The sequence below is a fragment of the Hemicordylus capensis genome, chromosome 4 (assembly GCF_027244095.1).
Source record: "Hemicordylus capensis ecotype Gifberg chromosome 4, rHemCap1.1.pri, whole genome shotgun sequence".
NCBI lineage: Eukaryota > Metazoa > Chordata > Lepidosauria > Squamata > Cordylidae > Hemicordylus > Hemicordylus capensis.
Genome location: NC_069660.1, coordinates 311,376,866 through 311,391,706, shown reverse-complemented (window position 1 = coordinate 311,391,706; position 14,841 = coordinate 311,376,866). Strand labels below are relative to the sequence as shown.

Below are 14,841 nucleotides of genomic sequence, written 5' to 3'. Positions count from 1 at the left end.
ATAATAATAATAGAAGAAGAACAAAACCGCTCCCTTCAAACACACAAAATACCAACTCGTCAGAGCATCAAAACACTTTTCATCAGAAACATTTGCGCAGTGGCAGTATCATAGGCAATGAGGTTAATCCGAGGCGCGATTATTGCTTATTGAAACTAAGGCTGCATAAGTCAGCTTACTCCAAAGTTTTAATGAGAAGCCAGTTCCTGGCCTGGTACCTGAAGTTGTACAGAGCAGGGCCCTGGTGAGCTTCTCAAGGAAGGGCATACTACAACATTGATGCTACTGCTGAAAAAGCCTTGTTCTTGGTGGATTGCCACTAAATCTCATTTGCCAGAAGTAACCAGAGCAGAATCTCTGATACTGAACTGAAATCAAAAGGTGGAATATGCAGGAGATGGCTGTCCTTAAGGTACCTTGGTCCCAGGCTATTTAGGGCTAGTTTAAACGTTAAGACAGCACCAGATAAGACTAGCACTAGGTAATCGGTATACAAAATGACATGAGTCTTATGGAAAACAGCAAATGCAAGATATGTGTTGGGGCATGTTTTGCAGGAAACAACACTTTTTGTTGACGTTACGTAGCTGAAAGCTTGATTTGAGCCTCATAGATTTTACATTAATTTAAAAGGTGAAAATCTTATACTCTGACATGGTCAAATCTGACTGTTTTTTCCTTCTTCTTGTCCATTCCTCATGGGGTATAGTGGTGCAGCAATGCAATGGAAATTGAGCTTCCTTATTGAGCAAGGCTAGGAGAGTGCTAAGTTTAATCAAGAAAGCTGAATACCTGCTTTGATGCTATGAGATCTCACCAGCTTCTTGCAGATCATGGGATGTTGCTGATATTAAATTTTAATTAGCGGGTATCTAACATCAGCTTAAATGGTTAGGAATTACTAAGTGGGGTTCAGCCATGTACCTCTTATCAAATAATGAGAGGGACCCAAATGTGCTTCTGGATTTGAAAATTCGACCAGACTCCAATTTAAAGAGAGAGATTAGTCACTGTTGTGCTGTGATAAGGTTCTTATCTTGGTGTATATTGGCAATATGTATCCTTGTTATAGCATGCCATGTTTCCATTCTCAGATATTTTCTGAATGCTGCAAGCTTCCTATTTACAAAGGATGTGTATAAAAAACTCACTGTCTGAAGCTTGTGCTTGCATGGTGACTGGATGGGTGGGGGTGGGGGTGGCGTGACAGATATGCAGAACCCTCCTGATAATTTCCATTTCTCTTTCAAAAACTCGTTTGACTTCTCCTGAGCACCCTCAGATATTTCTCCTTGGGCAGAACCCTGAAATTTATTTTGGATTCGACTTCTTTGGAATTTCAGGGCCAATCCTAGTGTGCATGCTTATCCCATTACATGTCACATGAGTGTTCCATGTGTATTAGGAGCATACACATATAGCCCTGGTGTCTACAATCACCCCTCCCTTTTGGAAACCTAAAGCCCTATGATGGATGGTTTGTGTAATACATTGCTTAAATTCATGATAGAGGGTGATCTATGTACCTGTGCCTTCACCATGTGATGAGGATCTTCAGCTAGATATGTGTGTGAACTGGCTACTGAAACCGCCAGATCAAACAATGCTTGTCCAGGAGTGAGCCCCATGGGTTTCAATGGAACTTACTTACAATGCAGTTGATATAATGGTGGGCATGTAATGAATTGACCTGATTGTTGCTAGAGAGAGAGAGAGAGTGTGTGTGTGTGTGTGTGTGTGTGTGTGAGAGAGAGAGAGAGAGAGAGAGAGAGAGAGAGAGAGAGAGAGAGAGAGAGAGAATGAATAAATGCTTGACATCTGGAGGATCAGGACATATTAATGTGAGACGAGGGATACCCGAGGAACTTCTCCACAATCTTCCTTGGGAGAAACCTTGACATTCAAAGATAATTTAATTTTCTCCTTAAGAGAGCTGAAAATTCTGAGATTTAGAGAGAATTTGGAGAAATTTCTCCAGGAAAGTCATTGTTATTTGATTGTTCTGGAAAATATCTTTACAGAATGTTAACTCTGCCTTTCCAGTTTGCCAGAAGGAAAAGCTCAAAGTGGCTTACATAACTAAATGATTATGGGGTAAAAACAAATTAACCCTCCCGGAATGGAAATAGAACATGAAAGAGCCTTCAGACAAGCAAAGCAGCAGAAAAAACAAAACCATGCTGAAAACATTGCAACCTCAAAGAATGGCAGTTGACTTGCAGAATGCGAGTCAGTGAATTACCTGTAGTAGTAAGTGCCACAGTTTGGCTGCTACCACAAATAAGGCCCCCCTTGCCCATTCTTACCAACTGACCCTGCTGCAGGCTTGGTTGGCCAATGGCCATAATAAAAGCTATTCTATTCTATTCTATTCTATTCTAGGCTGAGCTAGGCTTCAGACCACAAGGGCTTCAGACCATGGACAGCTCTGAGGGTCAGAGACAAGAAGAGCAACAGGGCTGGATAATATAGCACCGGACAATGTTGCTCTAGTGAGGCCTAGCAGCATACTGCGGGTGCTTATAACTGTAGTCCAGGCCCCACTCCTTTCATTGGAAATACTCTGTTCTTTAAGGGGGCCTTGCCCCATTCCTCAAGTGCTGGCTCCAGTGATACTGAGGGACCTCTGCTACAACCAGCAGGTCCTCAGGAAACTCCTCTGAGTTGGGTTGGGCTTTCTCCTTGGGTTGAGGTGGGGGTGCTGGCTCAGATTTCCCTGATTCTCCTGGTCTGGAGAGCCCTGGTGGTAAGGGGTCACTCAGAATCTGGATCCTAGATTGTTCCCAGTCTCTCTCATCCCCTCCATCTCATTCCCAAATTGGGGAACGTCCTGGATCTGGGATCAGAACACAACCATACCTCAAGAGAGGGTCTCACTTGATTATTTTTAGGCAGATCTATATGTGGTCTTTTAATCAACATCATTCCAAGGTAAGACTTTGAAGGTGATAACCAGCACCTTGAATTGCTTCTGGAAACAAACCAGCAGCCAGTGCAGGTGATTTTAAAAAAAATGGAGTGTCATGCTACTGAAAACTTGCACTGGTTAAAATGGTTGCAGTGGCCATTTGAACTTGCTGATATTTTCATTTGGTCTTCAAAGGCAGCACCATGTAGAACATGTTACAGTAATCCACCCTGCATGCAGAGGAGAGTGATAAGGAACCTGCCTGCCCTGTCACAAATTTCCTTGAAAATCCGTGCAGGGTTGCAGCATTATTAATTGACTGGTGTATTGATTGTTAGATTTATATACCACCTTTCATTAAAATAATCTCAAGGTCATTTACAATACATTTCAAAACAACAAAACTGTTAAAACATTTACAATACAAATCACAACATATTATACTGTGTAACAGTTTATATGCAGAAGGTTATAACCTCTGCAAATTAAATGCAGTGTTTGTTGGCACAGATCACATAGTCTGTCACCTGATGTAAGTTGAGAAATCAATCATGATTTCTGAATGGGGGTACCTATACGGATTTGCTATGTTTTCAAGAGAAGGGCTGTAAATTGAAAAAATTAAATGAAGTACAAAATTTGGTTAGTAATTGGTTTCAGTATCATCAGCTAAATGACATTTATAAAAAGGATCTTAAAGTTGGATCTGTGGATCAAATGTCAAGATTCAAGAAGGAGTTGTGTGAAAATGACAAAAGATTAGTCTCTAAGATGTATTAGTTGTTGCTTTTGGAGGAGACAAGAGATGAAGTGGTTAAAACGACTATGAGAAAATGGGCTCAAGATGTGGGTCATAATATAGATATGGCTGCTTGGGAAAAATTATGGAAAACTGATTTAAAGTTTACTGCATGTTATACTTTAAAAGAAAATTATTATAAGATGATGTATAGGTGATATCTGACACCAGAAAAAATAGCATTAATGTATAAAAATGTTTCAAACAAATGTTGGAAATGTGGACAATGTGAAGGAACTTTTTTCCATATGTGGTGGTCATGCGGGAAGACAAAGGCTTTTTGGGATATGATTTATAATGAGTTGAAGAAAATTTTTAAAATGACATTTCCTAAGAGGCCAGAATCCTTCCTGCTGGGAATAATCCAAGGAGAGTTTTCCAGAAGAAATTTATCATTTTTTATGTATGCAATCATGGTGGCTAGGATAGTATATGCACAGAAATGGAAAGAAACTAAAATGCCCTCAAAAGAAGACTGGTTGATAAAAATTTTGGAATATGCTGAGATGGCAAAGCTTACACTTAAAAGGGATGAAAATTTGGAATCTTTCAAAGAAGATTGGGAACCATTTTCACTTTACTTAGAGAACTATTTTTCTAATATAGACTTTTCAGCAGGGTTTGAAATATAGTAATAACAGCAGGTTGGGTTGGGTAAAATCGAGTAGTAATGCAGAGTATCTATGTTTTGAATTATTATAGCAATGGTTTATATGTATAGTTAACGTGAACCACGCAGATAGGTAAGCGGGGAGTCAATATTTACTTAATTAAATAAATGAATGTAATTTGAATGTAAAGCTATTGTAAAAGTAAAAAATAAAATAAAATGCAGAAATCAATCATGAATTGAAATAGGTGGATGCATGTTGGAGTTCATGGATGTATTCAAACTAGAGCAAGGCAGTAGAGAATTTTCTCAGATGTTTCTTCTTGAGATGAACCTCTTTCAATTTCAGTTGCTGATTTTTTCCTTGATGGAACCATAAAATACTCTTCAAATTTCACATCAGAATAATTTTGGTTCCAACTCCAGTCTGGACATATTGGAGGAGGGTAGGAATGCCAAATTGGCAAGGAGGACAGGTGAGCTCTTGCTCCCCTCCATGCATATGGGCCAGACTGCAGTGAGGTATGAACCCAAATTCAGAGACCTCGCCAGCCATTAGCCACACATTTTCAAGCTTGCCTTTGAGTTCCTCAGAGTTAGAAATATGTTTCAAGCGAAACATGAGACTTCCCGAAGTCAGAAAATCTAGTGATGCTAAATGTCTTGACCTTTAAAACTCTACACGGCTTGGGGCCAGGGTACCTGTCAGACTACATTCGCCCATATGAACCTGCCAGGGCCCTCTGCTCATCATCTCAGGCCCTACTCGTGGTCCTGACACTAACAGAGATCTGGTTGGCATGGAGTAGAGTTAAGGATGCTCGCACCAAATTTATTGCTCCTATTTTAACCATTTATCCTGGTCACACAGACCAATTTTATTTGGAAATTATGCTGACCAATTTTAAACCTGTAATTTCAGATAATGTGGCAAAGTTCTGTTTCGTGGCGTCGAAGCTCCTTAAAGACTTTATTAGTAATTTGAACAGTTTGTGATTTTGTAAACTTTGAACTTTCTTATTAATGCTACTAATTGTTATTGTTTGTTAATCTGGTCTGTGAACACAATAAACTTACTTACATGGACTAGAGACAAGGACTTTTTGGTTGTGTCCCCTCGGCTTTGGAACGCCCTCCCTGAAGAGCTTTGCAATGCTCCCTCTCTCAGTGTTGTTGTTTTTTAAACTTAAAACACATCTTTTAAAAGAGGCTTTTTATTACTCCATCTCTGGTTATATCTGATAGGTTCTTCAGTCTTTAGTTTTTATAATTCTCAATTTTTCACTTTTAAAATAACTTTTAGTTTGAAACAATTTGATTGTGGTTTAAGCCTGACTTTCAACTTGTTTACTTAATTAAGTTAATTTTGTTACTTTTATTTGACATTGTATCTATTTTATTGTTGTGAGCCACCCCGAACAGGAGGGTACTGGAGGGGCAGGGTGTGTGTGTGTGTGTGTATATATATATATATATATATATATATATATGTATGTATCCCATCCGAATCACCGCAGATTCGATTTGGATCTGAATCACGGCTGATTCGATTACATGACATATATATATTAGGGATGTGCAAATTGATTCGGATACAAATCGATTTGTATCCGAATCTAGCTGATTTGGGTGATTCGGAGACAAAACAAATCACCCCTCTGGTCCATTGGCTAGATTTGGATACAAAATGAATCACGGCTGATTCGATTTGAATTGATTCAGCTTCCATATCCGTCCTATTAATTTCCCCAGATTCCCAACTTTCATTTAAAAAAAGCTAAGCTCTAGCCCTTATAGAAGTGGAGTTATAGAGCAAAATGTGTGGTCACTATTTTTCAAGTGTTCGGATTCTTTGGTGTATAATAACCAAAAATCAGCCCTTTGCCCAATCCCTCTGCAGTTTGGGTGGTAGCCTCCACCCATTAGGCACTACCACCTCACCCCACTCTTCCACCCCAGATCCTGCTTTATGCCCCAAATCTGCCCCAAAGACACTAAACCTTCAACAATTCACCAAAAATCAGCCCTTTCCCCAATCCCTCTGCAATTTGGGTGGCAGCCTCTACCCATTAGACACTTAACTTAAACTGAGTAGTACCCCACTGCCTTGCGGGTGGGAGTGGGATGTAGTTGGCACATGACAGTTGACAGCTGGCGCTGTCGAAAAGACAGTCAAAATGAATAGAAGAAATGAAGGTGTGTAATGAATCCTCATAAGGATTCACTGCGTGAAAGTTATTATACACCAAAGAATCCAAACACTTAAAAAATAGTGACCACACATTTCCCCCCCATAACTCCACTTCTATAAGGGCTAGAGCATAGCTTTTTTTTTTTTTTTTAAATGAAATCTGGGAATCTGGGGGAATTAATAGGACAGATCCGCAACCCGAATTGATCCGAATCCAATCAGCCATGATTCGTTTTGTATCCAAATCTAGCCAATGGACCACAGGGGTGATTCGTTTTGTCTCCGAATCACCCGAATCAGCTAGATTCGGGTACAAATCAATTTGTATCCTAATCAGTTCGCACATCACTAATATATACATGTCATGCTTCACAGTATTCTCCTTGTCCTCTTCATAAGAAGCCACAGTGGCTTGAATTATTATTCTTTGGTCCACATAAGAAGGCACCTTAAGTGGCACAGTGGGGAAAAGGTTGATTAAGAAGCAGAAGGTTGCCGGTTTGAATCCTCGCTGGTACTGTATCAGGCAGCAGCGATACAGGAAGATGCTGAAAGGCATCATCTCATACTGCATGGGAGGAGGCAATGGTAAACCCCTCCTGTATTCTACCCAAGACAACCACAGGGCTCTGTGGGCACAGGAGTCAAAATCGACTTGACGACATACTTTACCTTTACAACATATGAAACACTATCCTGTAGGACTGGATTACTTGCCACATTAAGTAGCTGCTTGTTTTTGCTCCTTGGAAATACATCCCTTCCAGGGTTACAGGTTACCATGTTCAGTTTCAGGCTATTGATTTGGAGCACAAAGCAAATTGATTGCTTACAAGGAAAACATTTCATTTGTGCTTCTGGCCCAAAGGTTGGACTGTGCTGCAGAGATTAATGGTAAATTTAACTTCAATTTGGGAGCCTTTCATGCTGTACTAAATGACTTTCCCCCTCTGTCGTTCTGTTCTGTTAGGGAAAGTTTTTGCCCATATTTGTGAATCTGGATGGCAACTTTATATCGGACTCTAGAACATATAAAGGTTATTCTCATGATCACCACTGGGGCGGGGAAGGTGGTGGCGGGGGTATGCAGAGTTGAACCTACCTTCCCCCGGACTATCAGAAATTGGCTGTTGGGAGCATGGCTAACATTCACACACAATCTGCGCTGCTTCCAACAGGTGCATTGGGGGAATCCTCCTTGAGTCGTGATTCTCTAGGTATCTGACTCTGTATGTGCTCAGGCTGCAAGCAACCTGAGTGCACACATGATCCTGGCCTCAGAGTGGGGGGGGCACACTCACACCCTCTAACCCCAGTTAAAGACCGGGTAAAAAATGCAGGCTTGATTCTGGTGGTGCCCACAAGGGGTGTACACAAAACTAGCTATCCTTGTTCCCATTAGGCATGAATGGCAGCCTCCAAAATGGCCACCGTGACAGGGGTGAGGCCCAGAACGGGCCGGAGATCACCCGAACAGGGTGATTGGCAGCATAACAGAGGCCAGCAGTGGGAGGAGGAACATCTGGACACCCCCCGTGGCCTTGGTGAAGCCCCCCCCAAGGGGGTAAGTACATTTTTTTCATAAACCACCCCCTCTCCCAATGGCCGGGGGAGTTTGGTCCAGTGCCAAACCGAGCCGAGAGTTCGGTTTGACACCAGACCATTGAACTGAACAGGTTCGATGTTGAACCTATTTGACATCAAACCATTGATGTTAAAAAGCATTGGTGACAGAATGGAGCCCTGAGGGACTCCATATAACAGCTACTGTTTTGAGGAGCAACTGTCACCAAGCTCCACCATCTGGAATCTACCTGAGAGATAGGAACGGAACCACTGCAAAGCAGTGCCCTCTATCCCCAACTCCCCCAGGCTATCCAGAAGGATACCATGGTCGATGGTATCGAACGCCACCGAGAGATCCAGAAGAACCAGCAGAGTCACACTCCCTCTGTCGATTCCCCAGTAAAGGTCATCCATCAGGCCGACCAAGGCTGTCTCAACCCCATAGGCAGCTCTAAAGCCAGTTTGAAATGGGTCTAGATAATCAGTTTCCTCCAAGACTGCTGGAGCTGGTCGGCCACCACCCTCTCAATCACCTTGCCCAACCAAGGGAGATTGGAGATTGGCCTGTAGCTGTCCATCACCAAGGGGTCCAGGGAAGGCTTCTTTAAGAGTGCTCTAACCATTGCCTCCAGGCAGGGGGGCACCCTACCCTCCCTCAGGGATGCATTTACGATATTAACTAGGCCACCTCCAACATTCTCCCTGCTAGATAGAAGCAGCCAAGTCGGGCAAGGATCCAGAGAACAGGTGGTAGGCTGCACCGCCCCAAGCAGCTTGTCCACATCCTCATGAGTCACAGATTGAAACTGATCCAATCTAATAGTGCAAGAGGGAATGCTGGACACCTCCTCCATAGACCTCGCAGAAATAGTGGAGTCTAAGTCAGCCCGAATACAGGAGATCTTATTCACAAAGAACCTATTAAAGGCATCACAGCAGAGCAACTCCGGGGACTGATTGGAAGTAGAAGGAGCAGAAACCAAACTCCTTACAACCCAGGATAGCTTCACCGAGCGTGAACCTGCAGCCGTAATGCACGCAGACTAGAATCTCTTTTTTGCTGCGTGCACTGCCACCACAAAAGCCTTCAAATGGGTCACATGCTAAATCCTGTCAGATTCGAACCGAGTTCTCCTCCACTTGCGCTCTAGTCGCCTACCCAACCGCTTAACTCCCCGCAGCTCCTCCGTATACCAAGGGGCCAGTTTTGAAGCAGGTTGGAGGGGATGCTTAGGAGCAATCATGTCTACTGCCCTGTTGAGTTCCCTGTTCCAGGTTCCCACCAGGGCATCGACAGAATCACCAGCCGCACCAATGTCAAAATCCTCCAAGGCCTTTTGAAATCCCACTGAGTCCAGCAGCCTTTTTGGACGGACCATCCTAATAGGTCCACCACCCCTACAGGGGTGGATTGCGGCTGTGAGACCAACCTTAACCAGGTAGTGGTCCGTCCATGACAATGGGGAAACCACAGGATCCCCCACCCACGGAAAAAACCCCTGATCCAAACAAAAGACCAAATCAAGTGCATGGCCGGCAACATGAGTTGATTCAGAAACTAATTGGGATAGGCCCATAGTTGTCATGGCTGCTATGAACTCCTGAGCCGCACCAGACAAGCCAGCCCCAAAGTAGATAATGAAGTCCCTCAGTACCAAAAGTCTAGGAGACTACTTGGGAACTCATACCAATTTCATCCCTTCTAACATTTAAACAGGATGCAGAAAGAAGCAAAATAGACAGTTTAATTTTCTTATGCACCCTCCGCAGTGCTTGAAAGGAGGATTGGAGGTCTGATCCTGCCGGGGAGTGTAGGGAAGCTGGCGGTGGCCCCTTTGCCGCCGCTGCTGTGGCCCCCTGGCTCCACTCCCACATCTGACATCACAGACACAGAGGCCCAGATAGCCATGCCCCCGCATCTGATGTCAAACATGGGGGCGTGGTCTCCCTCCCAAACAGGGGGTGATGTAGTATTAAACATGACAGTTGAGTAACTTTGATGTGCATATAGATATTTAGGTGCATATGCAGTACACAGATCGTACATGCACTGAACATAACTCATGACTAAGCTAGAGCTTAGCATTTTTAAAGTTAAAGCTGGGGATCCATGTTAGGTTTTGGATAGGTGACTTTGAATCTCCATTATTTCCTATGGTGGAAATATACAAAAACAGTAAAAACTAAAATAAATAAAAATCAATCAAGTTCCCTACAGCCTTGAAATTTGGGTGGTAAATGGCACCCATGGTGACCTACCGGCCACCCAAATTTGGTTCCTCTAGGACCTTTATAAGTGGTCTGAATAGATCAAAATCCAAATCAAATTGAATCTAAATAAAATCTGGGGTGATTTGGTGGGGACAGGTTCGGACACAAACCATAAACAAATCAGGGGTGATTCAATTCAGGCACATATCAAACTGAACAAATTGATTCACGCACATCCCTACTTAGTGGGATATAGAAAGGCGGGATATAGAAGGTTACATTGGAAGGTGGTTTTTTAAGGGGGAAAGGCATTTAAGAAATAAAAATTCATGTCTTATCTCAGATTTTGAAGTGCTGTATTGTAAGTGAGCACGTCTTAGCTCATGAGTCACTGTTGCCCTTTATTTCAGAGGCTGCATATTATTTTGGTCCTCTGATTCTGACTTCATTGATTTCTGCACTAGCAGCACACACAGCCAGCAAAATAGAGAGGGAGAGGGAGATGTGCCAGTTCTCTGGGACTACATTTCATAATCTGAAAGAGAGAGAGAGATTGTGTGTGTGTGATTCTTTTTTAATAAGAGAAAGAAAGATTCAATTTTTCTATCAAAGACCAAATTTCCCCTTCCTAGAAAACCTGGATATACAACAGTGCCTTCTAAAAATATAATGAAGACTGGTTGCTTTCTAAGCAGGACTGGAAAGCAGCTAATTTAACTCTGATTTTCAAAAAGGGGTCCAGAGGGGATCTGGGAAACTAAGGCCAGTTGGCTTAACTTCTGTGCCATGTAAATTGATGGAATGCATAAGGGCAAAATGGTCAAATGTATAGAAGAACAGGCCTTGCTGAAGGAGAACCAGCCTGGCTTCTGCAAGGACAAGTATTGCCTCACTAACCTTTTGGAGGGTTAGAGGTGGAGCACTTAAGGAAAGGCTTAGAAAACCTCCTACATTTGATGCTTGGTTGGTACTCCAATACAGGAAAGTCTGTACAGCAATGTGACAGTCTGTCTGTAGATAAAGGTGATCCAGTTGATTTAGTATACTTGGACTTTCAAAAAGCTTTCAACAAAGTTCCTCATCAAAGACTCTTGAGAAAACTTAGCAGTCATGGGATAAGGGGACAGGTTCATGTGTGGATTGGTAACTGATTTATGGACAGGAAACAGAGGGTAGGAATAAATGGAGAGTTTTCACAATGGAGGGAAGTAAGAAGTAGGGTCCCTCAGGGATCTGTACGCGGGCCAGTGCTCCAGTGTTCCAGTGTTCATACATGATTTAGAAGTGGGGTTAAGCAGCAAAGTGGCCAAATCTGAAGATGACACCAAACTATTCAAGGTAGTGAAATCCAAAACAGATTGTGAGGAGGTCCAAAAGGATTTCTCCAAACTGGGGGAGTGGGCAATGAAATAAAGTGAGGCATATTGAGGGAAACCACCCCCCCACCACACCCAACTTCACATATACAGTACACTGATGGAGTCTGAACTGACAGTGACTGGCCAGGAGAAAGATCTTGGGGTTGTGGCAAACAGCTTGTTGAAATCATTGACTCAATGTGTGGCAGCTGTGAAAAAGGCCAGTTCCATGCTAGGGATCATTAGAAAGGGAATTGAAAATAAAAATGCTAATATTATAATGCCCTTATACAAATCTATGGTGCAACCATATTTGGAGAACTTTGTGCAGTTCTGGCCACCATACCTCAAAAAGGACATTGTAGAACTGGAAAAGGTGCAGAAGAGGGCAACCAAGATGATCAGGGACCTGGAGCACCCTCTTTATGAGGCCAGGCTACAGCATCTGGGGCTTTTTAGTTTGGAAAAGAGGTGACTCTGGGGAGACATAATAGAGGTGTATAAAGTTATGCATGGGGTAGAGAGAGTGGACAGAGAGAAATGCCAGTTGCAGGGGAACAACAGCAAGAAGGAGGGCATACCCTCACCTCTTGTCGGCTTCTCAGAGGCATCTGGTGGGCCACTGTGTGGAACAAGATGCTGGACTAGATAGACCTTGGGCCTGATCCAGCAGGGCTGGTCTTATGTTCTTAAGCAGGCAGCAAATTATATTCCGTTTGAATCATTGCCTTCTATCTTGGTATGTTTTGTTTTGCTCCATTGTCCTTGACCTATTTTTTAAATATGAATTTGATGTTGGAGACAGACAAGTGTGATGGAAATAGCAAGGCTTAGTATTTTTTCCTCAAGAGTAACTCTGAAGTACCGGACAGATTGATTAGCAGTCAGGTTGATAAAGAGATTTGCTCTGTGTTGCTGCATGATGGTTTCAGAATGTAAATGAGTGGGCAGTGTCTCGTTCAACTCTCTGGTGATTGTGTGAGGGTGCTTGTTTCCAAGGTCTGGTTCACACGTGCATGTAATAACTTGACTTTGCTATGTTTGATGGTTGTGTATGCTCAGTGGCTGGCAGTTGTGTGCAGGAATAGACTCCACTGAGAAGTGTTGCATTGGAAGTGATGTGAGGTGAAAGACAAGTTCAGTCTGGGATGTTATAGCTGCAGTAATTCAGATGATATACTATCCAATGTTCTGGGCCTGTTTTAACAAAACATGCACTCTTGCGCATTTCCGTCAACTTTTTCAATTTTATGGTCCCGCTCATCTTTGGCTACAGGTAGCTTGTATTTTTTGCAGATGTTCCAGCGTATCATCCCTGCTACCTTGTCATGCCTTTGTTTGTAGTCAGTCTGTGCGATTTTTTGACAACAGCTGATTAGGTGGTCCACTGTTTCATCTGCTTCTTTACAAAGGCGGCACTTGCTGTTTGTTGTTGACTTTTCAACTTTTGCTCTTATTGCATTTGTTCTTAGTGCCTGTTCTTGTGCAGCCAGTATTAAACCCTCTGTTTCTTTCTTCAAGTTGCCATTCTTAAACCACTGCCAGGTCTTGGTAATGGCAACGAAGAAAGAAACAGAGGGTTTAATACTTGCTGCACATGAACAGGCACTATTATTATTAAAGGGCAAACACCTGGCAAAACAGGTGGGTCTTAAGAAGGGCCTTAAAAGCAGCCAGGGAGGGGGATGAATGAATCTGGGGGGGAAGAGTGTTCCAAAGAAGAGGGGTGGCCACAGAGAAGGCCCTCCTACTTTATGCAATTAGCTAGTGTAACAACCTTGTGCAAAGCAGAGGCGTATCTAGGGAAAATAGCGCCTAGGGCAAACACTGAATTTGGGCCCCTGTCCAAACATCTGACACCCATCTTTCAGATAATGTTACCATAATATCAGCTGAAAAATACAAGTCAAGCTTGTTAATCTTTTAATATTTCAAAAACTATTTAGCAGTGGACGTAGCCAGACCAAAAAATGCTTGAAAATGACAAATTTCAGTATTCTGGGGCTCATGAAATACCCAAATACTATGTGGAGGTGTACTTGGAAAACTAAACAGAAGTGCCTGTCTAATTCTCTACTATGCATTGTAGAGAATCACCATTGCATAAGTTTTAAAAATAAACGGAGAATTTGACTTTTCCTGGATAATCTGAAAATAATTAAAGGCTATGCAGAGAAAACAGTGTCACTGCTTGGAATATATTCTAGTATTTCAGAAAGACAGTTAACATGAGAGAAAGAGAGCAAGAAACACCCAGTGGGCCTTAATACTAAGGATTTCACACTGATTGAAAGACAAACTCACCATTAATAGCCATATTATTAAGACATCATATTTAACTCACTTATCACAAGAAGCAAAGCAAGAGCAAATGAATACAATCCTAGCTCATAAGCTTCAGCTCAGTATTCACAAGCCCTGATTCTCTGTACATACAGTAGTGCCAAACTAAATATGTGTACAGTGAGAGAGAGAGAGAGAGAGAGAGAGATTTACCTGTAGCCCCTTTTGGGTGCTTCCTAATGGCTGTGGGGGGGGGTCTGCAAAACCCCACCTCGCGCTGGCCTCTAGGGCCTTGCAGGGACCATTTGAGCATGTGCAGTGGTCATTTTTTAAAAAAAAAAAATTAAATGGCCGCTAAGAACAAAATGGCTGCATGCATGCTCAAATGGCCTCTGTGAGGCCTGGCATGGCCTAGGGCCTCACAGAGGCCATTTGAGCATGTGCAGTGGCCATTTTGTTTTCTGCTGCTATTTAAAAAAAAATTTTAAATGGCGCCCCCCCTTAGAGTGGTGCCCAGGGCATGTGCCCTGCCTGCCCCACACTAGATATGCCCCTGTGTGCAAGCATACAGTTAGGATGTCAGCCATCATTCCAAAGGTGGTCTCATCATAGATTTATATTAGGCCCATTCACACATTATGTTCAACACCTCGTACAACAAGTGTACACAGGCACCGATCTGTACACAGGTACAGTCATTCACATGTTATGCTGAGTGCAGATACAGAAACACACTTTCTATCTGTACTCTGCATTTGAAAGACCTGTATCCAGGCTCACTTTTAAAATGAACACCGGTACAGTCATTCACACAATGACATTTGTACACTCATAGAGCATAATGTCTGAATCAGGCTATTATGGTATTCCAGTCTGAACAATTTTATCTGAGGATGGTGGATGGGATTTTCCTAC

At 42.7% G+C, this 14,841-nt stretch overlaps 1 protein-coding gene and 1 pseudogene across 3 annotated transcripts in view; both read left to right on the top strand.

Moving 5' to 3' along the window:
* FAM135B (family with sequence similarity 135 member B) overlaps positions 1-14,841 on the top strand; it is a 215,353-nt gene that overhangs the window by 57,147 nt on the left and 143,365 nt on the right. Inside the window, exon 2 of one of the 3 annotated variants that reach the window (XM_053247996.1) lies at positions 7,911-8,072. The exons of the other annotated variants lie outside the window; for them this stretch is intronic. The gene's annotated coding sequence lies outside the window, so the exon portion shown is untranslated. The remainder of the gene's footprint in view (positions 1-7,910; positions 8,073-14,841) is intronic. 3 annotated transcript variants of the gene reach the window in all.
* On the top strand, positions 89-160 carry LOC128325515 (uncharacterized; annotated as a pseudogene).